This window comes from Neomonachus schauinslandi, chromosome 8 (assembly GCF_002201575.2).
Source record: "Neomonachus schauinslandi chromosome 8, ASM220157v2, whole genome shotgun sequence".
Classification (NCBI taxonomy): domain Eukaryota; kingdom Metazoa; phylum Chordata; class Mammalia; order Carnivora; family Phocidae; genus Neomonachus; species Neomonachus schauinslandi.
This window is the reverse complement of record NC_058410.1, coordinates 97,486,997-97,514,986: the sequence shown is the minus strand read 5'-3', so window position 1 is coordinate 97,514,986 and position 27,990 is coordinate 97,486,997. Positions and strand designations below refer to the sequence as shown.

General features: G+C 40.9%; 1 pseudogene; it reads right to left on the bottom strand.

Annotated features, from left to right (window-relative positions):
• Positions 1-15,318: 15,318 nt before the first annotated feature.
• Positions 15,319-26,495, bottom strand: LOC110582016 (annotated as a pseudogene).
• Positions 26,496-27,990: the final 1,495 nt, after the last annotated feature.

Below are 27,990 nucleotides of genomic sequence, written 5' to 3'. Positions count from 1 at the left end.
AGGATCCTGGGATAGAGCCCCACATTGGGCTCCCTGCTTGGCAAGGAGTCTTCTTCTCCCTCTGCCCCTCCCCATGCTTGTGCTCTCTCTCTCCCTTTCTCAAACACTCTCTCAAATAAATAAAATCTTTAAAAATAATAATAAAAAAATAAAATCTCTGAAAAAAAAAAGAATTCTGTTGCCAAAAACTACCAGTGTTCAGGTCTACTCTCAGTGATTTTGATTCAATTGGTTGGGAGTGGAGCCTAGATATCTACGTTTTGTAAAAGTTCTTTGGGAGATTCTAAGGCGCCCTTAGCACTGAGAACCACTGCCATACACTCATTCTCCACCCAGCGCCCAGATGAACTCCTATAGTTGCTGTTCCACTTCCGTTCAAGCTTTCAACAAGAAGGTATTATAAAGATATTTTCACTTAAGTTGATTTGCCCATTGGTCTGGTCACCACCAAAAGCTAAGTCATTATTTATCTTCTCCCTTATTAGTTCAACCGTGATTTCTCTCCTCTGATCCAATCTCTCCCTTCTCCTCTCCTCTCTCCTTCATCTCGCTCATCTTCCTGATGCTTCCTCTAGACTTCTTTACTAACAATCTCGTTTATACTTTCAGGCTTTCTAGTATTTTCCCTTTGTCCCCTTGCCTACCTGAAGACTGGCTTGTTTCTGAAGACAGTGAGAACTTCCCCTGCAGCTCTTTCAAATGTAGGCTAATAGCTTTCCCACGTTCTCCGGGTGTGGGAGCCTGGATGCCAGTTTGCAGTCTCTTTCCCATTTCACTGCAACTTCCAGGCGTTTTTGATCTCCTTGGTTTATTTTTTTAAATATTTTATTTATTTATCTGACAGAGAGAGAGAGAGAGAACACAGGCAGGTGGAGCGGCAGGCAGAGGGAGAGGGAGAAGCAGGCTTCCCAGGGAGCAGGGAGCCCGATGTGGGGCTCGATCCCAGGACTCCTGAGATCATGACCTGAGCCAAAGGCAGATGCTTAACCGACTGAGCCACCCAGGCACCCCGATCTCCTTGTTTTCGATGAGCTTCTCCTTTACTCTATCTCCCCATCCACTGTCACTGTTATGCTTAGGGCCTTTGCCATCATGAGGAGCTCACCATCTATGAGTTACTGTCTTCCATTGTTCCAGCCCATACTCAGTTACCTAACATCATAAGCACAAGAAGCCTATCCAGAATAGGATTTAATTCTTTTTTTTTTTTTTTTTTAAGAGGAAGATGCTGCACGTGGGTACAGAACTGGGTACCTGTTGCTGATAAAGAGGCAAATAAAATCTCACATTCTTTTAAGTCTTTTATGCAATGAAACTGATGAACTATATGTTTTACTTGTGTACCTAGTATGTGAAATAATGAAATTCAAAAGCCTACTTCAATGAACTCAGATTCTCTTTTTTAAGGGAAAAATAATCTGTTACAAAAGGAGACTCTCTTTGGGGCTTTCTACACAGGGGCCTGAAGTGAGTAACATATGGTGCTAGGCCCCCTAAATTGCCTTTCCCAGATACCTCAAATCTTACCCTTAACATTTTAATCCTTAAGCTAGGGATGGGTAACACTATTATTACGTTTTCTTAGATATTCACATTTTACTGTGAAAAAGTTTCAGATGCCTTCTGAATAAGTTATGGGCCTTATTTGAGAAATCAGCTTCCTATCAAAGCATGATTGACAACATGATTCTGCAACATGTATCAAGAATCTTATAAGTATTTATGCCCTTGGACATTCTGATGGACAGAAGGAACACAGGATAGGGAGGGAGGGACCCACGCCGGTCCCTTCCATTTATTTTACTCCTTCACTAAGAGATGTGTGGCAGGGGAAATTGCTTACCATCTTTTCATCAGGCACAGAACAATGCACAGTGATCCTGAAATTCAGTTCTCCCCAGAGCTATCATTCTTGTTGGGAAGAAGTTTAGGGTTGTTGCAAGGAGAGATGTTGATCTATTTATCTATGAACGCACTTTGGAATATTTTTTTAGTATCTCTGTGTCACTGGCTCATAGTGTTTTGTTTTCCTACTTTTTATGTGTGCATAAAGTCTGGGTAAGTCTGGCTGGTGCTCTTGGGAAATGAGAGCAGCATGAAGGGTATGGTTCGGGCACAGCTAATAATTATTCTTTGATAGAGACAGGTATATTCTGGTCCCTGTACAGATACTGGATGCATAGAAAGGTAGCAGAAAAATGGGACAGTGAAAATAGCAGAAGACTAGGAGTCAGAAAACTCAGAGTAACAATTTTTCGACTCAATAGCCTTGTGATTTGGGACACTTTGCGTGGTTTTACTGAGCCTGGATTTCCTTATCTGTAAAATGGGGATTAGAGTGTCTGTTTTCCTTTCCTCACAGGGTCATTGTGAAGATGAAATCATGTAATGTGTGTGAAAGTGCTTTGACAATAGTAAAGTACCATAGAGCAAAGGTAAGGTGTTCTTGGAGGGTGGGGTGTTGTGCTTGATGTGGGAAACAAAGCAAAAAGAAAAACTAAATTTCCTTACTACTTACAACCCACTGACAGGTCCTCGAAACAGGCAGAGTGACATTCCTCTGGGAACTCAGCTGCCTGGATGTTAATACTTTGCTAAGGGCAAAAGGCAATCCTAGCCCAATCCCCAGGATCCTATAAGTCTACTTTAACATGTAAGAATTCCTTTGGAAACTTCCTTTGTCTCTCCCCCCCGAGATATATGTTGGCAATCATCCCCCAAGCATATGACCCGGTGATACACATCTGAAAGGTCTCATGACTGAGTTTTTACTAAACAGTAATAAATGACCTTTTCCTAACAATAGCTAGCCCCCTCAAGGTCCTGGAAACCTTGTTTCCAAATACCTTGGAGGCTTGTGCTGTCCCTAACCCCCTTCCAACTTGAAAGTATATCATCAGTCACCTGTCAGAACCCAGTGCAGCTCTTTCTGCCCATGGGTCCTGTCCCCGTGCTTTCATAAAACCACCTTTTTGCACCAAAGACATCTCAGAATTCTCTCTTGGCCATCAGCTTTGAACCCCTCCACTTCAAACCACATCATTTGGCATTACAACAAGGGGCTCCAAGTCTTTTCATCTGGACTCTGAACCTCAGTGCAGATGTGGTGAGTACTTTTCTCTTCTCTCCCTTTACTCTCATTCCAGGGGCTCTTCAAGGAATATGGTCTTATTGGAACACCTTCATGTCAATTGCTCAGGCTGCAATCCTCTAGCCTGTGGCTACTCTATGGGGAGGAAAAAGCCTGCCTTTTGGCTGGAAGTTGGTCCCCTGGCCGGAATGGTAATAAGACCCAGGAACTTGATGCCCTTTCTTTATTCCTGTCCTTATACAAAGTTTTCTGTCCAGGACGGCTGCCAGTCTTAAGACTCCCGTGTGAGGTTTCCTTCTCATTGGTCTAATGTGATCCCCTCTACATCCCTGGTCTAGCTGCTTCTGGCTGCGGGACCTCCACGCGGAACTGGCTGAAATCAGTACACGATTGAATTAAAACCCAACTTGGGACCGTTTCCTAGAGAAGTTGGCTGTAAAGGCTACATGTGTTGGAATGCCCCTTAGACCATGATGGATTTCCATCTTTACTGTTTGCTGTCAATGTCCTCTACTAACGACTCAAATGACAAAATTGGGTAATTTCCCCTTGTAAAACTTTTCTTCTGTTTTCCATGGGTTAAAAATGGCGAGTTCTTCAAGGCAAGGTAAAATAAGGTATGACCTTCATGGCATGACCTTCAAGGCAAGGTATCTCAGTGCATACATCAGCACCCATTTTGCAGTCTAGAATGCAGTGTGCAAGTGGGGGGACCCTATCATCCTTTCTGCAGGGGCCTTTAATGGCAGGTGGTGATCATAGTGCTTTTGTTCAAGGGACACCTCAGGTCACTTTGATACTAGGAACCTCTGACATCTTGTGTGGGACACCACCCAGGAGTCAGGGGGGAATTTTCTTGGTAATGGACCTATCTCCTCTTCAGGTCCCAAGAACTCTCCCTTGGGATGCATTTAACCCACTGGAAACAATTCAGATTGCAAAATTTGGGGAAGGACTGATCTTCTGTAACACTGCATTACCTCAGTAGGATCTATTAGTTAGATCTCTTATGCAAGAAACAGGGCAAATGGATGAAGGTACCCTAGGTCCAGGTCTTCAGGGCTCTAAATCAGGACTGAGACCTAGGACTTCTTTCAGAATGTGTTTGGTCAGTAACCAGGCCAGTAAACTCCCTCCTGACATACTGGGTGACAATTATCTAAATAGGCCTCCTCCTAATAGAAGCCAGGTTGCTGGAGGAAACACAGGCCATCAGTAATGAAGGGGACTCTGACTCTCTCACTGTTCCTTCTCCTAATACATGTGGGGGCTTCTCCCTCATTCATTTTCCAGGTTAATGGCTATAATTAGAGCCACCTGGGGTTAGTCTGCCTTGGGACGGGAACTTGAAGGAATATTCATTCCCAAGTAGCTGCTGAAACTCCCTTTGTTTCAGGGAAGTTCTCTGTCTCCTCTGGCCCAATATGGGCTGCATATTTCCACTCTGGTGAGAAAACCATGGTGTCTGCTCATCTGTCCAAGCTGATGAGATTTAGAACTGACAACCCTTCACTTCACCACATCTGCCTCCCCCTCCCTCTCCCCTTGTTCCTGCACCACCTTGGGTGTGCCCTGCATACACCACCCACTTCAGATTGCCCCACTGGTGCCCCTGGTAAAAAGTGACAGTGGGGAACAAGTTGACTGACTTTTAAGTGGACCCAGGTAGAACATAATTCGGTATTTAAACTAATTTAAGTTTGTTGGTTTAATTAAAATGGACATGTCTTTAGAGTTATCAGCATTAAATATGGAACTTTTATTCTACCAAGGTTTACTATAGGTCAAATAAGCTCATGTTATCTCTGTTGCAATTTGTTATGAAAAAGGTGACTTAAAATGACAGTTAATGTTGTCTGTCTCAAAGTTTTCATGGGTAATTGTTAAGATAGCTTTCAATGTCTTTGGTAACTTTAAAGTTTTGCTTGGATGATAAAGTGGATTGAATTCATTGGACATCTGGGTCTTTTCCAAATAGAATAAAGGGCTAAAGCATAATTACTGAACATAGTATGTTTGTGCTTTTGACTTCTTATTGCAAAGAAGCTACAGATATTTGGGTCTGTTGGAAAACATGCATTGTGCTTAACTGATCCATAAATTTACCATCTAAAGAATTCTGGTGTGACAGTTCACACTTGGTAACTACTTGGTTTTCACTGGAGACTAAGGTTTCTAAGAGTTAAAATCCTGCTAAACGTAATAAGACTGATGGGAATAAGGGAAGCAATTCTATATGTGTAAGAAAGATATAAGGAGTGGGAATACATTTTTGTTGAAGGTAAAAGAAGGTAATGTTGCCTTAAATGAGACTGGTCATTTGGAGAGAAATGGCTTGGTACAAAATCTGAATACAAAAGTAAGTTGTAGAAGGTTTATGATGGGAATCTTTGGAAAGAAATTTTATTGTGTGGTCAGGAGGAACTAAGATCAAAATGAATGGATTTAAAAAAGTACACTGGTATTCTGCTTTCTCTCAGTTAAAAAGACAAAGTTTTCTTGAATTGTTTGTCTGCCCTTGATAAGAAAATGTAAACAAAGTTGTTTTCTCTTTTCTTTGCCTGCCCAGAAAAACCAGTTTCTATGCTTTGTCTTTATCAGGTCTTTAACCATCTGGAATCCTATCTATCCATGTGCTTTAAAGCTTGCTAAGGTTTTGTTTTATTTATTTATTTATTTATTTATAGATTTATTTATTTATAGATTTATTTATTTTGGGGGGAAGGGTGGAGGGAGGAAGAGTCTTTTTTTTTTATTATGTTATGTTAATCACCATACAGTCCATCATTAGTTTTTGATGTAATGTTCCACGATTCATTGTTTGCGTATAACACCCAGTGCTCCATGCAGTACGTGCCCTCTTTAATACCCATCACCAGGCTGACCCATCCTCCCACACCCCTCCGCTCCAAAACCCTCAGTCTGTTTCTCGGAGTCCATAGTCTCTCATGGTTCGTCTTTCCCTCCGATCTCCCCCCCCAGGAAGAGAGAGTCTTAAGCAGACTCCATGCTGAACGTGGAGCTCCATGTGGGGATCCATCTCACCACCCTGAGATCACAACCTGAGCGGAAACCAAGAATCTGATGCTTAGCCAGCTGTGCCACCTGAAGGTTGCTAAGGTTTTTTGTTTTTTTTTTTAAGATTTTATCTATTTATTTGACAGAGAGATACAGCGAGAGAGGGATCACAAGCAGGGGGAGAGGCAGAGGGAGAAGCAGGCTTCCCGCTAAGCGGAGAGCCCGATGCGGGGCTCGATCCCAGGACCCCGGGATCATGACCCCAGCCGAAGGCAGACGCTTAACGACTGAGCCACCCAGGTGCCCCGGTTGCTAAGGTTTTAACAAAATTCCTCAAGATTTAAATCATAAGCGAGGTCTCTTTGACTAATTAGGTTTGTTTATTTGGTATGTTACGTTCTGGTTCAGGTCATCACTTGATATTCTGATCATTGAAGTGTTCTGTGTCAGAAATAACTGAATTTCCTTGTCAGTTGCCTCATAATGACCTCTCATATCAGATCCTTAACAATGTCCATTTCTGAGTTTTTGTGATTTATAATTGTTCTTGGTTTGTCTTCAAGGAGATTCATATAAAGGTCTTTTGTAACAAATATAGGTATTTAATATCTTTAAGATCAAAACTGAAATGGGTAAGAATTTCCAGAACTAACTAAAAAGCTTCATTCAAACTGAACAGGAATTAGTAGCGTGGGACTAAATTAATTGAGAAGAAATTACTATAGTTTCATGACTCTTGTTTGAAATATTGCTGGTTCTCTAATGTTTGTTCTTCGGAATAAGGAAACTTTCTCATGAGATAGCTATGATTTACAGAAATGTGATAAAGTATTCATTTGTGAACAAATTGAAGCATTCATTTTTTTCTATCTGAACCCTTTGAAATTCAAAAAATCTCAGTAAGTATTCTTTCTTCCATGGCAATCATAATCATTTGCACAAGTTAAATAAGAATCTGTTCTCCTTATAGCAGGACACCTTTAGAAACACTGGTTATTTTACCAAGGTTTTGACTGGAATGTCATATTTGAGAGAGACAAGCATAGACTCAGATATGACCCGACAGCTTTAAGGAATTGAGGTTGACTTTATGAAATCTGGAGCCATAAAGCCCCTTGGAAATGTTGGCCTAATACCTTGCTTATAGAGTTCCCAGCAGCCCTACCAGATGAGTAAAGAATGTCACTTCCTGGCAGGTGCAAGAAACTCAGGATACTTTGGGGACCTCGTGAAGAGGAATTCACCCAAATCTACAGGTATTACAGGCATGTCTGATGGCAAATATTTGGCTTGGCTTCTGGCCTAGAGAGGCTACTAAAAGTCCAATCTAGATTCTTTATGAAAAGTTCCAGCAAAGCAGATTTTAAAAGATCTATATGACCAATCACTATTCTTGCTGAGCTTATGTAAATAATTAGGCCAAGTTTGTTAAAAAATTGGATTTGTTCTGCAAACAAATTAGCCTTAATTTGGCTGTTTCTGGAAATAAGGGTGATTTCAGAGAAAAAAATTGTTTCAATAACACATCTTTGTGGATGTTAAATTCTAGTTCTGATTGCCTTGAATGTTGTTTGCCTAAGCTAGACAATTTGAGGTAAACATCAGAGAAATTTCCACAGTAGCTCATGTATAGACAATCTTCTTGCTTGTTACTCTGTGGGGATAATAACAAGACCCCATGAGCATATGATTATTTGAACAACTGAAAAATGGGATTGATTCCTTAACAATTGTAAAACTCAGCTAGCACCTTGACCAATTCTGTGCGGCTGGGATGACAAAATTGCCCATTAAAAGGCAGAGCATACCTTCTTCCATGGGGTTAACTATGGACTTGTGGAGATAATGAATGATCCCACTTTCCCTGATTGATTAGGTGATGCACTTGGGAATACCCTTATCTCCGAGACAAGTCTTCTCCCACTTGTCAGTGATTCCTAGTAATTAGGGATTGTTAAGGCTAGACCTTAAAGAGGGCTTCTTGATGGTTTTATTCCTTAGTCATATTTATCCTAGAAGCCACCTCTGTTGATATAAAATTGCAAGTAGAGGCTTTAGCCAAGCATACAGTGACCACCTGTATGTAACTAAGCTCGACACGCAGTCACCCACAAATTCAAAAGATGGTCCTCCAATACTGAATAGCCCTCGATATCTTGACTGTAGTTCAAGGAGGCCCAGAATTAGATGACTGGCTCCTAATGGGACCCAATGGCTGTGCATGTCTAATTTGTGTCCATAGCTTCCCCCAGGTTGGATAGGCCGCTGTACTCTTGGTTTTGCCTGGATGCACGGATGCATTATTAAAACCATTACCAACCCATCCAACCTTCCAAGTTTAAAACAATGATGGACACATTCTGTGTTTCATTGGTATGACCACAGAGCATCCATCTTTGTTCCCTCTTCGGGACTGGAGGATGTTGCTTGGCACATGAAAGCTCTTAATAAGTACACGAACAAAGCCCTAAATTGCACTCAAGACGGCATTTCTCTCTTAATTACTGAAGTAACACAAATGCACAAAGCAGTTTTACAAACTAGAATGATATTGGATGTTTTAACTGCTACACAGGGTAGAACTTGTGCTATCATACAAACAGAATGCTGTGTACACATCCCGGATTACCACAAAAATATTTCTGCGTTTCTAACTGACATGAATACTCTAACTGGCACTTTAAATGACCCCTGTCTTTCCTCTTTTCCTCTAATGATTGTTTAAACTCCTGGACTGGAAGAGGATTTTTGTCAACTATCAAAGGACTCTCATTTGGGCTTCCTTTTCTTTTTGTGATTCTAATTATGTTTTGTTGTCTTCTCCCATGTCTGTCCACCTGGTGCCAAGACTCCTTCACTGCCATAACTTCAAGCCGACAGATGATCCTTTCCACTTGGGGAGATTCACACATGCAGTCTCCCTTGGATTCAGCTGCTGCTGCCTTTGGTAATGCCTATATATATATAAGCCTAGCTGACCAATGTTGACCCATAGGTAGGGACATCTCAACGCCCCTATTCAGAAGAAGTTACGAAAGATGAGACCTTCCATCCTTAGCAACCTTAAAGATTTAAGGGTCAAAATTGTTCAGTGGGGGAATGATGTGGGAAACAAAGCAAAAAGAAAAACTAAATTTCCTTACTACTTACAACCCACTGACAGGTCCTCGAAACAGGCAGAGTGACATTCCTCTGGGAACTCAGCTGCCTGGATGTTAATACTTTGCTAAGGGCAAAAGGCAATCCTAGCCCAATCCCCAGGATCCTATAAGTCTACTTTAACATGTAAGAATTCCTTTGGAAACTTCCTTTGTCTCTACCCCCCAAGATATATGTTGGCAATCATCCCTCAAGCATATGACCCGGTGATACACATCTGAAGGGTCTCATGACTGAGTTTTTACTTAACAGTAATAAATGACCTTTTCCTAACAATAGCTAGCCCCCTCAAGGTCCTGGAAACCTTGTTTCCAAATACCTTGGAGGCTTGTGCTGTCCCTAACCCCCTTCCAACTTGAAAGTATATCATCAGTCACCTGTCAGAACCCAGTGCAGCTCTTTCTGCCCATGGGTCCTGTCCCAGTGCTTTAATAAAACCACCTTTTTGAACCAAAGACGTCTCAAGAGTTCTTTCTTGGCCATTAGCTCTGAACCCCACCACTTCAAACCACATCAGTGCTCTCTTGAGCTCTGAGAAGACTATTAAGCTAAATTGACTTAAGAAATCTGTGAGGTCGACATGTTAGTAATGATAAATTGTAAATTTAAAACATGGTTGAGATAAGTCACAGTTTTGGGAATTATAAAATGATTGAGTGAAGATGAATAGAAATATCAGAAATTTAGTAGATTAAGAAGTACCTCTGATTTTGAAAATATGTTGCATAGTTAAACTACATCAAATGTTTTCCTATCCAAATAAAAACAACAGCCCTTTCATAAGCCCTTTTTCTTTTAGGATAATGATTCCTTGCTTTTTAAAATATTCCCTAGATCCTAGTTAGATATAGGAATGGTTTAGTTGTTCTACTCTACCTACCAAGATTAATCTTTTATAATTTACCTAAAACAAACAAAGTTGAGCAAAAAGCAAAAGTCAACCCAAAAATCCTCAGTCATAATCTCATGTTTTGGCAAAGGTATGAATGTTCCTCCTAAGGAACATATCTCCTAAGTTTTGACTTCAATTAGTCCTTTATCCCTCTTATCTGGGGCTTTGTAAACCCTATTGTTTATTTCACAGCAGTTCTCAAATTTGGTTCTCTTCATCACCTCCAAAACCATCTTCCTAATCTATACTTGATTATCTTCTGCCTGGATACTTCCTGAACCTTCAAAATCACAATCTGTATGATGTTCTATGTTCATACTTGGGCCTTGCTTCAAAGCGGTGCAAAATTATTTATTGGTTCTTTACTGCTTCCTACTCTTTTGGCTTTTCTTTAAGCTAAACCCACCCTTTGCCTGTAAGTCCCCAGACTGAACACAGTGTTTGCTCATTTCAGGTTTCCAGTACATGTTGAATCCAAGAGAATAATTTTCTTTATCAAACTTACAGCATAAGCTGGATACTATATGAGCAAACATAAATGTATGTATCCCTGTTTATTGTATAAAATATGAGTTTAGAGTTTTCAGGTTGAATCCTGGAAAACATACCACCTCAGTGAGACTGAAGAGCAATAATGTGGGATGGTGAAAAGCATAACCACTTCCTTCTTCCCAGGAAGCAGGAGAACATGCTATGCCCATCCTCTTGGGGACTGTAAAGATTGTCCAGGATCCCAGCAGAGAAGCTGTAGTTTGGAGGGTTGAGAGGCGACAGTGGAACCACAGAAGTGGATGAATTTGGCCAAAGGAGGTTATGACTGAGAAAGAAAGGAGTCATTTTCAAAAGGCAGTTAGCAAGCTTGGAGAAAAGAGAATGGGAAAGCTGAAATATCAAATAATTCAGAAATATTTTATAAGAATGTAAAGTTCACGAAGACAGGGATATTTTTTCTGTGTTGTTCATGGTTGTATCTATTCCTAGTGCCCAGAACAGCACCTGGCATGAAACAGACACTCAATCAACATTTGCCAAACGAATAAATAAATGAAGAATAGATGATCAGTGTGTTAAATGCAGCGGAGAGTTTGAAAAAGCTCAGGGCTAAAATGAAGTCACACAAATGTCATGGCAAATGCTAGATTATGGGAGATTGGGAAATGCAAGCTGAATCTGTCTTTTGCAAAGCTGGTTCCTCTCAGCAAGACGCTGTTGTTGGGTTCCTCATCTCCCAAATTCCCAGCAAAATGATCAAATGAAGTATATGAAGAGAGAGAATCCAAGTCAGCACTGTCCACATGACAGAAATATCAAGAAATTTTTATTGGATCCTGTGTGGATGGATGGTTCTGCATTGGAGCCCCATGGGCACTCTTGTTCTGAAAGCATCACATATTTGGAATGCAAAGGGAAAGAGGCCCAGCAGATTCCCTTCAAGGGAGAAAGGCAATGAGGTAGGCCGTGAGGCCATTAGTCACACATTCTTTGGCCTCCCTCCTATTCTGCGTGCCTTATGAAAGCCTAAAGTCACTATTCAAGCTCCAACCAGAGACCACACACTCATTGCCTTCTGTAGGTCATCTCTCCCAGTCCTATTAAAAGCTGTAACCCCTGTTTCTTTGGCCTTATTCACCTCAGTCCACAAAGGGAGGAGGAGGAGAGGGGAGGGACTGAGATCAGCAGTTGAGTACTGTCTAAGCTATGGGTTTGAGCGGAAAGGTGGGGCCTGGGATTCGAATGGCAGCGGATGCTTCTCAGGAGACGGCCAATGGATGCCCCCTTACTGGGTTAGGAAAACTGAGCAAGATTAAGGGGAAAGAACAGATGTGACCCAAGTGGCTATGGGAAAGAGGTAAAGGAAATCAGATGGTTAAAAATGGGGCTCACTTTTTAGTAGCATCAAAGGGAAATCAGGGGAGTGGAGACGGTGTGCAGAGACCTGGAAGGAAGTGTGGTGCAGAAAGGACTGAACACAGTAAAAATAAACTGCCACTTTGGTCTGAATCAACTCCTTTACAAACTGACTGAGAATTCTCCTCTTCCCTCCCAAGGTCTCTTCCTCACCATAGAGAAGCAAAATAAGAGACTAGGAAGAAGGGTCAGAGCACAGTCCATCTCTAAAAGCCACCTATGAGCTTGAGTTTCTTTGGTCCACTGATTTCTATTAAGGCACATGATGATTATGACCAGAGGAGAATGATTTTATGGCTCACTAATGAGTACATTAACATACTTCCTCCCACACCATTGTGGGGGAGTACATTTTCTTTCTCTTTGGAGGGGATCCATCTTCAATGTTTGTTCTTAGGAACTGTTTCTTGTGACAAAACCCAATAGGCAGAGATCCACCAGAAACGAATCAATATTTCAACAAAGTTAGATTTATTTTATTTTCTCTCGTCTTCTCCCTTGTGAGAGATTGTATTAAACCAACTGATACCAAAGATGCATTTGTGATGAATGAGGATCATTTACAAGCATACTGTTACTTGATGCTTCACAGGTGACAAAAGGAAGAATTGCCATCCTGAAAGAAGATGGGCTAGAATTTGAATAACCCTAATGGGATGCAGACTGTAAAGGTCAGGTTTCTTCCCAAGTTCCCTTCCTTTTAGCTCTTTCAGTGAAGGGCCAAGAAGTATCAGCATATAATGAATATGCCTTGCAAGTAGATATCTTTCTAATAATGTAGAACTTTGAAAGAAAATGCAGTAAAGCTAACTGATAAGAATGGTATTTGTTAATCTCTTAAAACTTTAAAAAATGCAATTTAACCTGATGCAAGCACAGGATTAGGATGAAGTCAGAGAGTAAAAATATGGCGGTACACTGTAACATTTCTCAAGACTGCCTGTCCGTTAAACTCTGTGATTGGCAGACAAGAAGCTGCAGATAGTTAATGATACAACCTGATGTGCTCGGGAACTGGTAGAGGTCTTTATCTTCATTTTATTGTTTTTTTTAATTATCTCTAGTACAAGATCTGAAATTGAAATTGGTCAGGGGTAAGATTTCTAGCTAGTAGATGGATAGAAGAATAGCCGATTGTCCAGGCTTTTGTTCTGGCTCTGTCTAGCAACACTGTGAGTCAATGTTTGCTTAGTGAACGATTATTATTTATTGCCTTTCAGTTCAACAACAGCCTATGTTTTAAATATAAAAATCACCAAGGTGAGTTATTCCCGCCCACCACTCGTCCCCTCTGTGCCGTGGCTCTGAGGCATACATTCTAGGAAGTGAATGTTCCAGGGCTTGGCTGCAAGCCCGGCGGAGGCAGCACTTGTCTCTGTGATGCTTTTGTCACCTGCTATGCCTCCAGCCACTGTAATCAGGCGTCCGTTCCACCACGCCAACGGAGTGCTTCTCGCCGAGGTCACAAAGAACTCCGTGTCGCTAAATGCAGTGGACGCTCTTCAGTTTCTACCTCAGTCTCTCAGCAGCAGACGACACTGCTGACCAATCCCTCCGTGAAGTACGTTCCTACTGGGGCTTTGTCTTCTGGTTTTCTGCTTTTGGCTCTGAACACTGTGCAATCTTTTCTGAGGGCTCTTTTGTATCTCACCATCTTTAGCTGTTGGCGTTCCTTCTTCAGGTTATGTCCTGGGTCACCTTCTCTTCTTTTTTTAATTTTTTTAAATTCTTTAAATTGTATTTTATTATGATATGTTAGTCATCATATATTACCTCATTAGTTTTAGATGTAGTGTTCCATGGTTCATTGTTTGCGTATAACACCCAGAGCTCCGCGCAGAACGTGCCCTCTTTAATACCCATCACCAGGCTAACCCATCCTCCCACGCCCCCCTCCCCTCTAGAACCCTCAGTTTGTTTCTCAGAGCCCATAGTCCCCCGCCCTGATTTCCCCCCCTTCATTTTTCCCTTCCTACTATCTTCTTTTTTTTTTTTTTAACATATAATGTACTGTTTGTTTCAGAGGTACAGATCTGAGATTCAACAGTCTTGCACAATTCACAGCGCTCACCATAGCACATACCCTCCCCAATGTCTATCACCCAGCCACCCCATGCTTCCCACCCCTCACCACTCCAGCAACCCTCTTCTTATCCACACACGCTTCCTGGGAGAGCTCATCGGGGACATAGCTTCCTATCGTCTACGTTAACCTCTTCCAACGTAATGTCTCCAGGTAAAATCTCTTTCCTGAGCATCAGAAATCAAGCCATCTACTGAGCAGCTCCTTGTTGATGTCTCCCAGGCCCCTCAGTCTCCACATGTCTAAAACTGAAGGTTGAGTCCTTCTCCCCCTCCTGCTCTTGGCTTCCCCTGCCCCCAGCTCCTGTACAGTCCCAACTACAGTGGCAGAGCACTGCCAGCTCTGTGGTTACTAGGACGGAAGCTCAGGAACCATCCTTGACGTCTTCCTCAATTAATTAACAAATCCTGTCGAATCTACCCTCTCAACAGTTCTTGAACAAATCCCGGTCTCTTTAGTTTTCTCTCTCCAATTCAGAGAATGCGTGTTACCGAATGATCCGTGTCTCTGTGTCAGCCAAGGCCCAGCCTTTTGAAAAAAACTGAAATGCCAAATGCTTGACTCCACCGTTATTTTCATTTTGCCACATAGTACATACCTGCCCTGGAGCTGAAAAGAAAAATGCTCTGGGTGACTAAATCTGGAAGGGCCGAGGGGCATAAAAATGTGGGTGGATATATGTGCAACCTTGTTTATTTAAAAATATCATCCAGCCATATCTATAGTAATTTCTACAGCTTAATGAGTTCGCATTTCTTTTCTAGAGTTCCATACCTACTTTATAGCAAACAGTAATTCTATAAATAGCACCAATCACTTTTTTCCCCTCTTCATCATTTTAGCTTTGAATTGCCTATGTTGAAACTCAAACGCTTGTTTTCTCATTTCTTGCATATTCTTGAACGATACTTTTCCAGTCTGCAGGAATCTTTCATCTCCATATTCGTTTGGCATTTTTCACCCCCAAACTGTCTGCTATATACTTTAAAATTATAATTTTGTAAAGTAAAAATCACACTTCCAACTGTTTGGTGACTCATCATTGTTTACAAGTTTGCTTTTTTTTTTTTTTTTTTTCTCAAAAAGATGGTTACAATCACAAGGACCACTTTTGAAAATCTCCCTGTGTGGCTATCACTAATATTTTGGACTAAGAAAAAAGATGGGTTATGGCAATATCTTCTCCAAAGATTCTTCTTTGTGTATTTCAAAACATTTATTAGGTACCATGTGGCGAACAGTAGGCCCATAGAACATGGCAGCAGGATTCAAGAGTAGCGTGTGGGCTAGAATTAAGAAGATTATGGACTAGATGGATATGTGCTTGTAGTTGGGGGGTGTATGGGACGCCTCTTGTGCATCATCTGGCATCAGCAACCAGCTGTGTAGGTGTAACCTGGCTGTGCCCGGCCTCAGCTGTATTGTGCCTCTCTTACTGGCCTGTTCCTTCTCTGGTCTTCAGGAACCCACTGAGACATGGCAACAGATGCACAAACTGGAAGTACAGAGAATAACATTCCAGGGGGCAATCTTTAACCAACGAGAGATGGAAGCCAGCGGATGATACGAATAAGTATACTTGAATAGATACTTCTTTTAGCCTTTGTCTCCTGCTCTGTATAGACAAAATTTCCTACCTAATAACGAATACCCTCCAGTGTAGTGAGGATTAAATGAGATAAAGTATGTACAGGTCAATCGAAGAGTAGATGCTCAATACATGTTAATTGTCCTCTCCTTTCCTACATTTACAAAACTGTGTTAAGGAGAGTCATGATTTTGGTTAGTTTTTTCACCATTAGGATTTACAAATAATTTCAAGCAAAGAATCTTTTAAACATAAAACTCTTGGAAAATTGGAATTGCTAACCAATCACTATAGGCAGAAAATATAGTTGAAAGAACATCCCCTGTATAATGAGAAAAATCTAGAGTCTAGTTCTCCTCTCAACTAATGCTGTCTGTATCACTTTGGACAACTTGTGGCAACTCACAGAACATTGGATGAGGAAATAGTTTTGTGCCAGCTCCCAAGCAACTGTTGGCAAGAGGGCGGGAAGCAAGAAGAGGAGAATGTTTAATAGTAACACAGTCAACAGAGGATTTATTTCTAGCTTTCACTCTAAGTAGGAAGTGATTCTTAACAACTAAAACAGGTTTAACGCCACACACACACTTAGTCACTGCGTACAGAATGATTTGCAGAAAGGGCACCATGACTCTAGATCCCACCGATGCAGCCGCAGAGCTCAGCTATCCACAGCCATGCGGGAATTTTGCAGCCAATAATGGACATAGCCCTTTATCATAGTCAGCTGATAAAACCTCAGTCTTGGGTGCCTGGGTGGCTCAGTTGTTAAGCGTCTGCCTTCGGCTCAGGTCATGGTCCCAGGGTCCTGGGATCGAGCCCCGCATCGGGCTCCCTGCTCCGCGGGAAGCCTGCTTCTCCCTCTCCCACTCCCCCTGCTTGTGTTCCCTCTCTCACTGTGTCTCTCTCTGTCAAATAAATAAATAAAATCTTTAAAAAAACAAAACAAAAAACCTCAGTCTTCAAAGAATTTCTATGAACAAGCTAAGACGCAAAGCTAACTCCTTGAAATCACCGTTAAGGATCCCATAGCAAGAAGCAGGTATCTAAACGATGGAGTGTCATAAGCAATTTGTGAGTCATTTTGAGTTAATTTTTGCATCCGTTGTGAAGTAAGGGTTCAACTTCATTTTGAGTGTGTGTGTGTGTGTGTGTGGGTGGGTGGGTGGGTGTGGATATCCTGTTTCCTCAACATCATTTGTTGAAGAAACTACTCTTTTCCCATTGTGTAGTCTTATTGAAAATTATTATATATATGCAAGGTGTTACTTCTGAGCTTTTTATTCTGTTTTATTGGTCTATCTATGTGTCTTTACAACAAGTACCACACCATCTTAATGACTCTTGCTTTGTAGTATGCTTTGAAATCTGGAAGTATGAGGCCTCCATCTTTGTTCTGTTTTAAAATTGTTTTGGCTATCCTGAGTCCCTTAAGATTCCATATGAATTTTAGGATTTCTTTTTCCTTTTCTGCAAAAAAATGCCTTTGGGGTTTTGATAGGGATTGCATTGAATCTGTAGATCACCTTGGGTAGTATGGATATTTTAACAATATTAAGTCTTCCAATCCATGAGCAAGGGACATCTTTACTTTTTTTTTTTTTTTTGGTATCTTCTTTGATTTTTTTTTTCAGGCAATGTTTCGTAGTTATCAGTGTACCAATTTTTTATCTCCTTGGTTAACATTATTTCTAAGTATTTTGTTCTTTCTGATGAATAGCAAATGGGATTATTTTCTTACTTTTCTTTTCAGATTGGTCATTGGTAGTGTATAGAAATGCAACTGATTTTTGTGTGTTGATCTTTTTATCCTACAACTTTGCTAATTTCTTTTATTAGTTGTAATAGGCTCATGTGTGTTTGTACATGTATGTGTAGTGTTTAGAGTGTTCCACATTCCACAAAGATCATGCCATCTTTGACCAGAGATCATTTTACTTCTTATTTTCCAATTTGGGTGCCTTTTATTTCTTTTTCTTGCTTGTTTTAGACTTTTGAACGTGAGAATTAAGATTCTAGTCTGATATGCGGCCCCTGGTGAGGAAAACTAGGGCCTTTGCTACCCTGCATGGCATCTTTGTATAAATAAGAGAAGCACGCCGCCTCTTCGAAGCCCCTGTAGGCAGCACTAGCGAACATGATGTGGACGGCAGAGCACGGGACGAATGTCAGTCCCTTTGATCCCCTTGACTAAATGCTCTTGGGTAGTGGACGCGTGCCGTGCATCACTTCACATCCTCTCAGACCCCCCTTTTATTCCAGCCACAGCTGCAGTGACCAGCTCCGTGCGGGCATCAACCACTTTCATGCAGGTGCCCCCGAATAATGTCTCACCTAACTCCCCAGTCCCCTCACTTCCTGTTTGGGGGCTTTTGTGATTCCCTTCGTGGGGATGCTCATAGGAACCTTCTTGGCACTCATACATGTGCAAGATTAAAGTGGGGGTGGGGGTAGGGAAGAAGGGACAGGAAGGGACGGGAGGGGGCAGTTAATAATGCCCCATGAGGCAACCCTTGACCAATGGGGGAGAAGGGTCAAAGAATAAATGCTCCACCCCCTCCGGAAGCCTCCATGGAAGTTTCTGAGACATATTTCATAAGATTTGTCAAAGGGTCCCACTGGATAGAGCAACTGATTGTCTGAGGCCTTTTGGGAGGGGCACCAGGAGACATGCTTGTAGAACCGTATGCAGCTGCGCTCACCATAACCTCTGACAGCACCTGCTTCAGACCCCACCTTAAAGAGGCTCGTTTGTCTTGGGTGCTCACCATGCCACATAATCACCTCACATTTCTGAGTTCTGCATCCTCTTTATAACACAGAAGTAAAGTGTAAAGCACTAAATACATTTAAATTATTAAATATAAATCACTATTTCTGTTTTCGAATCTCACATCCATTACCATATAAACGAATCTTTGCCTTTGTAGAAAATCATTTATATGGATGTGTAGACTCATGATGACAGGCAGTGAGTGTTTTATTTTTTATTTACTTTTTGAAAGATTTTATTTATTTATTTGACAGAGACACAGCGAGAGAGGGAATACAAGCAGGGGGAGTGGCAGAGGGAGAAGCAGGCCTCCTGCCGAGCAGGGAGCCGGATGTGGGGCTCCATCCCAGGACCCTGGGATCATGACCCGAGCCGAAGGCAGACCCTTAACAACTGAGCCACCCAGGTGCCCCAGGCAGTGAGTGTTTTAGATTGAGCTGCTGACTCTAGAGAGAACTCCTTTCTACTTTATCTTTGAACCTATCTAGACAACAAGACCGTAAGCTCAATCAGCCTGATCAGGGCTCCATCAGGGTCCCCCACCTTTCCAGAAGTTTATGCCAACTCCTATCCCTTGGTCTGGGTGGTTTGGCCTGCCTGCCTATGTCCCATTTTATTTTATTTATTTATTTATTTTTTTAAAGATTTTATTTATTTATTTATTAGAGAGCGAGCGAGAGAGAAACAGCATGAGAGAGGAGAGGGTCAGAGGGAGAAGCAGGCTCCCCGCTGAGCCAGGAGCCCGATGTGGGACTCGATCCCAGGACCCCGGGATCATGACCTGAGCCGAAGGCAGTCGCTTAACCAACTGAGCCACCCAGGCGCCCTATGTCCCATTTTAAGCACCACTCATACTAGATGGATCTTGGAACATTTTTAGAGCCCAATAGTGCCAATCAGGTGAGGCCAGCTATGATTTTCTCTCCCCCTACCCAGCCCCCAGCACCACTCAAAATTTTCCCCTCACTGCACTATCTTCTCTGCTAATATTTCCAAAGGTACTACTATGTGATGCCAAAAAGGATCTATAGTTAGTTTATTGCTATATAGGAATTTTATCTTATTGTTGTTCTCAGAGATAGCCTGCCATTCACAGATGAGAGCAAATACTAAATAAAAGCTATTTTCTTTCCATGTTAAAATATACTCAGATTATTGTCATTTATTAAAATGTCTTTGCTTCTTCATTTGACCCTAAATGTTTTCATTACTGGAGTCAAGCTAGTATCAGAGAACACTGTCGTTATCTGCTTTTTATAACACACGATTATCACATTATCGACTTCATTGTCCCATTTTTGGTACTGTGAAGTGAAGCCTGGGTGTTTAGGGACTTAGGTCAAGGCCCATTTCTGTCACTGGCTGTGTGACCTTGGATAGTCACTTAATTTCTCCGGGCTTCAGCTTCCACTTTATAAAATGTGACTGTTGGACTAGACACACCGCCTCCTCTAAATTCTGAGTGTCTCATAGAACTGGAGTCAACCAAGCACACACCTGGGTCAATATGAAAGTATTAGTGTGTCTTCGCTTCTTACTTATTCAGTTGTCCTTTTCATTGTCTGTTTATTTTAAAGTCATGCTAGTACTTGGCTCTGAATCTTACTATGGCGCATTGTACTCAAGTGTCAAAGCCTTCTTTAGTCAAGGCAAACATGCCATGAGTCTTTCCCTGTGTATTTCTATTCATGGAATACCATTAAGCATAGTCTTCCAGCCCATCTTTGAATGTTCTCATTTCTTATATAGTACAGACTGTTCCAGACTTAACGATGGTTCAACGTAATGATTTTTTGACGTTATTAGGTGCAAAAGTGATATGCATTTAGTAGAAGCTGTATTTCCAGTTTTGAATTTTGACCTTCTCCTGGCTAATGATATGCAGGACGATGCTGCCCCATGATGCCGGGCAGTGGTACAGTTCCTAGCCAGCCATGCTAGGAGTCCAAGATCAAGGTGTCAGCAGCTTTAGTTTCTTCTGAGGCCGCTGTCCTTGGCTTACATATGATCACCTTCTCACTGTGTCCTCACTTGGTCCTTTCTCTATGTGTGTGGAGCTCTGGTGACACTGTGTGTGTCCATATTTCCTCTTATAAAGACAGATCCAAAATCCAATCAGATTGGATTAAAGCCCATCCAAACAGCCCCACTTTTAACTTACCCACCTCTTTAAAGGACCTATCTCCAAATACAGTCACATTCTGAGATACTGAGGTTTAAGGCTTTTATATACAAATTCTGGGGGAACAGAATGTAGTCCATAACATTCTCCATATATTGGATGAGCTAAATCAGCAGCTCTAAGAATTTTATAAAAATAAGGTAGTGACTGGGCATCTGGGTAGCTTAGCCGGTTAAGCGACCGACTCTTGGTTTTGGCTCAGATCATGATATCAGGGTCATGAGATTGAGTTCCGTGTGGGCCTCCATGCCGAGCTTGGGATTCTCTCTCTCCCTCTGCCCCTCCCCACCGCTCACACGTGCATGCTCTAAATAAATAAATAAATAAATAAATAAAATCTTAAAAAAAGGGAAATAAGGTTGTGATAAGAAAAGAGCAGTTGATAAAAATGTGTATCGGAGAAGATGTACTGAGCTATTTTAACTTTTCCAATCTATTCTGAGTATACTGAGATAGAGTAGATGCCTCCAAGAGAGAGACCAGATGCAATACTCATTTGCTAGGTGTTGGCTAGGCTGTTTTTTAAATTGTTCTGTCAGTTGCTGAAAGGCACTAAAGTTTCCGCTGATGGCTGTGGATTTATCTACTTCTCCCTTCTGTTTTGTTAGTTTTCCTCTCGTGCATTTTGAAGCTCTAATATTAGAAACATACACATTTAGGAATATGTCTTCCTGATGAATTGATCCTTTTATCATATGAAATACTCTTTTTGCTTTGAAGTCTACTTTGATTGATACTAATATGCCCTCACTAAATTTCTTGCGTTTACTGTTTGCATGATATATCTTTTTCCTTCTGTATATTTGTGTTTATATATTTATTTATTTATTTAAAGAGTTTATTTATTTATTTATTTGACAGAGAGAGACACAGTGAGAGAGGGAACACAAGCAGGGGGAGCTGGAGAGGAGAAGCAGGCTCCCCGCTGAGCAGGGAGCCCGATGTGGGGCTCGATCCCAGGACCCCGGGACCATGACCTGAGCCGAAGGCAGACACTTAACGACTTAGCCACCCAGGCACCCCTGTGTTTATATATTTAAATTGCACCTTTTATAGGGAGCATATAATTTAGTCTTGCTTTTTAAATTCAGTCTGACAGTCTGCCCTTTAACTGGGGTATACAGTCCATTGACGTTTTATGTAGTTGTTGAGATGGTCGGGTTAGGGTCTATCAGTTTGTATTTGTTTTCTGTTTATCATGTGTTCTTTGCTCCTCTGTTACTCCTTTCCCACCTTCTTTTGGTTTAATTAAATTTTTAACATTCCTACTTATTTCTCTTATTTTTTTAAATCAGTGTCTATTTTAAATTAATACACAGCACTTCAAGTAAAATTAAAGTTTTCTTTTTTTTTTTTTTTTAAGATTTTATTTATTTGACAGAGAGAGACACAGCGAGAGAGAGAACACAAGCAGGGGGAGTGGGAGAGGGAGAAGCAGGCTTCCCGCGGAGCAGGGAGCCCGATGCGGGGCTCGATCCCAGGACCCTGAGATCATGACCTGAGCCGAAGGCAGACGCTTAACGACTGAGCCACACAGGCGCCCCAAAATTAAAGTTTTCAACAGTATAATTCCTTTTACTCCTTCTTTATGCTAACTTGCCATATATTTTATTTCTATGAATTTTGTAAACCCCATTCACAACAATGTTACTACTTTTGCTTTAAAGAATTGTCTAAAGGATCTAAGAGAAAATAAAGATAGCCTTTTTAATATAGCTACATATTTCTAATTTTCCATGCTCTTCATGCCTTCCTATAAATCTGAGATTCCATTTGTTTTTGTTTTTTTTTTCAGTCTGAAAAATTGTCTTAGCATTTCTTATATTATAAATCAGCTGACAGCAAATTCTTTCAGCTTTCATTCACCTGGAAATGTCTTTATTTTACCCTCCTTTCATGGTAATTTTGCTGGATATAGTATTTTGAGTTGATACTGGTTTATTTTTTTTCCCTGCAGCACTTTAAAGATTCATTTTCTGACTTTTTGTTACCACTGTTTTTGCTGAGATGTCAGTCTGAATTTGTATTATAGTTCACCTGAATATAATGTACCTTTTTTTCCTCTGACTCTTGTTAAGATTTTTGTCCTCATCTTTGATTTTTCTGCATTTTGACTATGAAATGTCTTTGTGTTTTTCTTTGTGTGTGTTTATCTTGCATGAGCTTCTCCCAGCTTCTTGGATCTGTAAATTGGCTTTCTAAAAACCAAATTTAGGAACATTTCATCCATCTTTCCTTCAAATGTATTTTTCATACTCTGTTCTCTTTCTCTTTTCATTCTGGTACTCCCATTACACACGTTAGATCATCGGTGTCTTTCTAGACATTACTGAGGCTCTATTCATTATCAATTTTTTTTCTCTTGTTCTTCAGATTGAACAATTTCTTTTGATTTGTCTTCAAGCTCACTGACTCTTTCTTATATGTTTCTGGTCTGCTGTTATGCTTATTTCATGAATACTTTATTTTGGGTAATGTAATTTCCAAGTACAGAACTTCCATCTGGTTATTTTTTATAGTATCCATTTTTATGCTGAGGTTTCTCATCTGTTTGCTATGTTTATCTTTTCTGTTGTGTCCTTAAATATATTTACAATGCCTATGTTTATGTCCCTGTCTGCCCATCCTAACTCTTAGGTCACCTATAGGTCTATAGACAAAGTTTTATGGGAATGCAACTATGCTCATTCATTTACATGTTGTCTGTGGCTGCTTTCATGCTACAATGATAGAATTGAGGGTTATGAAAGAGAACATATGACTTGTAAGCCTAAAGCATTTTCTATCTGGCCTTGTTAGAAAAAATTTTGCCAACCTCTGCTCTAAAGAACCCCCAAGATTTGAGGGCATATTACTTCCTCCTGTCACATGGCCTTTATGGGGTCTCAGGAAGTGGGCAAAGAGCCTAGCAAGGTATCCCTCTCTGGCTGGGCTGGAACTCCAAAGCCTTCCAGCACTGAGCTACCTCGTTAAGCACTTAACCCTGCGGCAGCCTCTCTCTGCTGCGCCTTGCAAGGCTTTTGCCCTGCATGTGTGCAGCTCTGTCCTCAGCCACAGATCTGCCCACAGCTCCCACACAGACTTCTAGGAACCCATCTTTGCAGCTCCATTCTCTCTGGTACCAGGCCTTACAAATTCCTTCAGCAGCACTCTCTGCCTCCTCAGCTCAGGGAGACTTCTGTGCCCCGCTAGAACTTCACTTCTTGGTCCCTATGGTTTGGAAGGTTTCCCTAGGCAAAAACCCAGGGTGAATGTACTGTTCATTTCAGGGGCTTCCCTTCTTTCAATGACTTCAATCCTGTGCTGCCTGGGGTCCAATGTCTAAAAATAATTGCTTCATTTATTTGTCATTTATAGTTGTTTATGGCAGAAGGGCAAGTCTGGTACTGGTTACTCTGAAGGTGATGAAAGGCAGGAAGTGGCTCTTTATTCCTTTTTTGTTCTTAAATTTAATCATATACAATTATGACTGAAGTAGCCAAGAACCTCTGAATTACAATAAGGAAAAGCATAGTCTTAGATGAAATTGAGTAAGGACTTTAATTAAATCTACCTAACATCTATTTTTCTTTTTTGCTAATTGGGCTATCCCTCTATCCTTTTACTTTGTAATTGGAGACATCCTCCATTCATGTACTTTGCTTTTCTTTTGGGGAAAAAAAGATTTTATGACTACCATGCTGTTCTACAGTCACAGGAAATGCTCAAGCCCATTACAACATTATGTGTGTATGTATTTTTTTTTAAATCAAAAGTTAGGTGACATACAATCTTATATTAGTTTTGTGTGTACAACACAGTGATTTGACAATTACATACATTACAGAATGGCCATCACAATAAGTGCAGTTACCATCCATCACCTTACAAAGTTATTACAATATTATTGACTATATTCCCTATGCTTTACTTTTCATCCATTATCTATATATTTTATCATTTAAAACTACCACTACTAGAAAATAATTCAAAGCGAATAGCCCTACTTTCCTATGCTAAAACAATATTTGTAGAATTGAAAGAGAATTTATAGCTGTATCGTCTTGTCAGATTGTGCTAGGTGGAGTGTTTTTGCTAATGTCCCTAAATTTCAACTTCAGGGAATTGGAGGCAGGTTATTTTTTAGAAGGTAATGCATTATGCTGATTGGACAAAGTGCCAACATGTATGGCTTAATTTCTGTGCCACAAAGAAGCTCTACATTAGCAGATTAATTTGGACTCTTTTCTCAAAATTTCAGTTCTTTTACATTTTACCTCAATTTTAGAGTTTATGTTATTGCACCAAGAAATCTTGGTGATTTTATTTATTTTTTTTTAAGATTTTATTTATTTATTTGAGAGAGAGAGAATGAGAGAGAGCACATGAGAGGGGGGAGGGTCAGAGGGAGAAGCAGACTCCCTGCCGAGCAGGGAGCCCGATGCGGGACTCGATGCGGGACTCGATGCGGGACTCGATGCGGGACTCGATCCAGGGACTCCAGGATCATGACCTGAGCCGAAGGCAGTCGCTTAACCAACTGAGCCACCCAGGCGCCCAAGAAATCTTGGTGATTTTAAATCACTAAGCATCTCTTAGATGTTAAATTGATAAGCATCAATGTGAATTTTTAGAAGAAGTGCCCATAGGCACAGCGATGAATTACGGTTCAGAAGAGGTAACTGAAATTTTGAGATGTGTGTAAATCATGTCATAAGAGGAACTACCAAAGAAATGAGGGCTGATGATGAAAGCGTTGTGTTAATTTTTCAGCATACTTTACGGGCTGTTTTAAGTGCAGAAAAGACTATGTATAGGCTTGTTTAAGCTTTTGAAGTTAATAATACATTTATTAGAGTTACAGATTCAAAATCCTTAAGGTTTAAGGTTCAGCTCACAAATCTTGTTTCATTTATAAACCAAGCACATTTTTGCAATCACTTGTAGGAGTCTTTGACTAATATTTGGTTCTATTTATAGATTTGTTAATTAAGCATCTTTGAACATTTTATGTTGCATTTATATATTTACTCTATTTCAGTTCTGTAGCTTTAAAAGTTGTTTGACCAACACACCTTTCTGAGTGCTTAAATAATTCTTATAAATCTGACACATTAAACTTATAACTATAACAAACTTAAAATTCTTTTTTTTTTTTTGAGGAAAAATCCTGGAAAACAAAACTTGATTAAAATTAAGAACTTGTGTTCATATGAAGATACCACAAAGAGAGTGAAAGGCAGACCACAGAAAGACTTGACATTTGCAGTATATACATCAAAAAGGACCCATGTTAGAATATGTAAGGAATTCCTAGAAATCAAGGAGAGAGGCAGATGACTTTCCTTAATACCTCCTGACCTTTGAGTGGGGAGGGCCTGGAGAGGGGGAATCTGTGAGATGAGTGGCTGCTGAGGTAGCCTTTGAATGATGGTGGCAGGAGGCTGGGGGACTGAATGTTGGATAATCTCTGGTGGTTCCAGGGCTGGTGGGGGCGGGGAGATGGCAGGGTAAATGCCCATGGAGGGGGCCAGGGGAGGGACCTCTGGGAGCAATGCTGACCCACAGCACCCTCCTCTGTTCATCTCCTCAGGTCTTGGATCTGGGAGACCTCCCCAGGAGGCACTGTTCCCAGAGTCTCTGCAGCAGCTCTGTCCTCCTCCTCAGAGCACTCTGAAGGGCTGCATCTGGCCTGTCTTCCCTGGCCTGAGGTGGGGGTCCTCAGAATCCCCTTCCACATTCTCATGCTCTTGCTTCAGTCTCTTCTCCAAGAGTTTCAGGGTCAGTCGGGTCATTTCATCTGCCACTGAAAAATCCAGCATCCTGGGACCGTAAGAGAGGGCCCCCCGCCCCCTATGGTTCTCAGGTTATCTGCAAGAAAGAACTGCTTGCTCAGCTGGAGAGTAAACTTAAAATTCTCTTTATTGTTCCAGTGCTTCTTCCCAATTTAGAAGATTTCAACAACAAAATAGAAGTCTATAATGACTATTCAATTACATATTTAAATTCTAATTAGAAGGTTGACACTCTGATAGATTTATTTTTTCTTAAATATTCCTAATACAGAAAACACTAAATTTGCACACACACTCTAGTCTCAATAGAGCAACCTATGGCTTTGGTTATCTTTAGTATTTCTGTGCTTGATTCTGAATCTTCTTGGAGTGGAAAGGTACTTCTTCCCCATGGAAATAATTTCATTGTCCCATATAATTTGGGAATTAACTGTCTCAGCTTGCCTAATGTTGCTTACTGCCTGGAAATCTTAGCCAGGAAGCTTACTGTATATTCTTTTTGGCAACCTGGCCAGGACACAGTGAATCTGATTTTGTAGCTTTATCATTGACTCTGTGATTTCCAAAGCCAAGAGGTCACTTAGTCCTCAAACTTCTAATTCTCTCTGCGGGGAAAGCCACCATCCCTCTTTTCTTGACTCTTAAGATTTGTGAACAAATGTCTTTTACATACAACTTGGTTGCAATTCAAATTTTATGGAATGTCATAGAACTAGCGTGCATACTGAAATGATATCCAATTGAATTTTTGAAATCTCTCTGGTTTGGTAGACTAGTTGGTCATAACTTCTGAGGTCACTCCTGATAAGTCTGTCAGGGATTCCTCCATTATGCTGCACTAGATGACTTGCAAGAACCCTTGTAACCACAGACCCAACAATTCTATGATTTTCACAGAATAATTTTATTTGTTTATTCAAGCCAGGCATCTGCAAGTGCCTTGTTTTGTCTATGTAACAGGCGTTTTTCAAGCAATCTGGCCTTTCAGTTATGAGTCATCTTAGTTTACAGTCCTGGGTTATTGTGTTCATAATGTTCCTCTACACCTCCCTCCACCATCATCCATCCTCCTGTCTCTCTTCTTCTCTCCATAACACACAATAAATGAGTGCCTACTTCAAGTTGGATGTGGTTCTAAAAATAGAAAGGTAAGCAAGATAGGGGCGCCTGGCTGGCTCAGTCGGTGGAGCATCTGACTCTTGATCAAGGGGTCATGAATTTGAACCCCATGTTTGGTGTAGAGATTACTTTTAAAAAAGTTAAAAAGGAAAACAACATAGACACAAACATATTAAATAAATATACATTTTAAAACTTAAAAAAATTGAGATATAACTTTCTTTCTTTTAAGATTTTATTTATTTACTTGTCAGAGAGAAAGAGCACAAACAGGGGGAGCAGCAAGCTGAGGGAGAAGCAGGTTTCTCGCTGAGCAAGGAGCCCCATGCAGGACTCGATCCCAGGACCCTGGGATCACGACCTGAGCCAAAGGCAGATGCTTAACAGACTGAGACACGCAGGC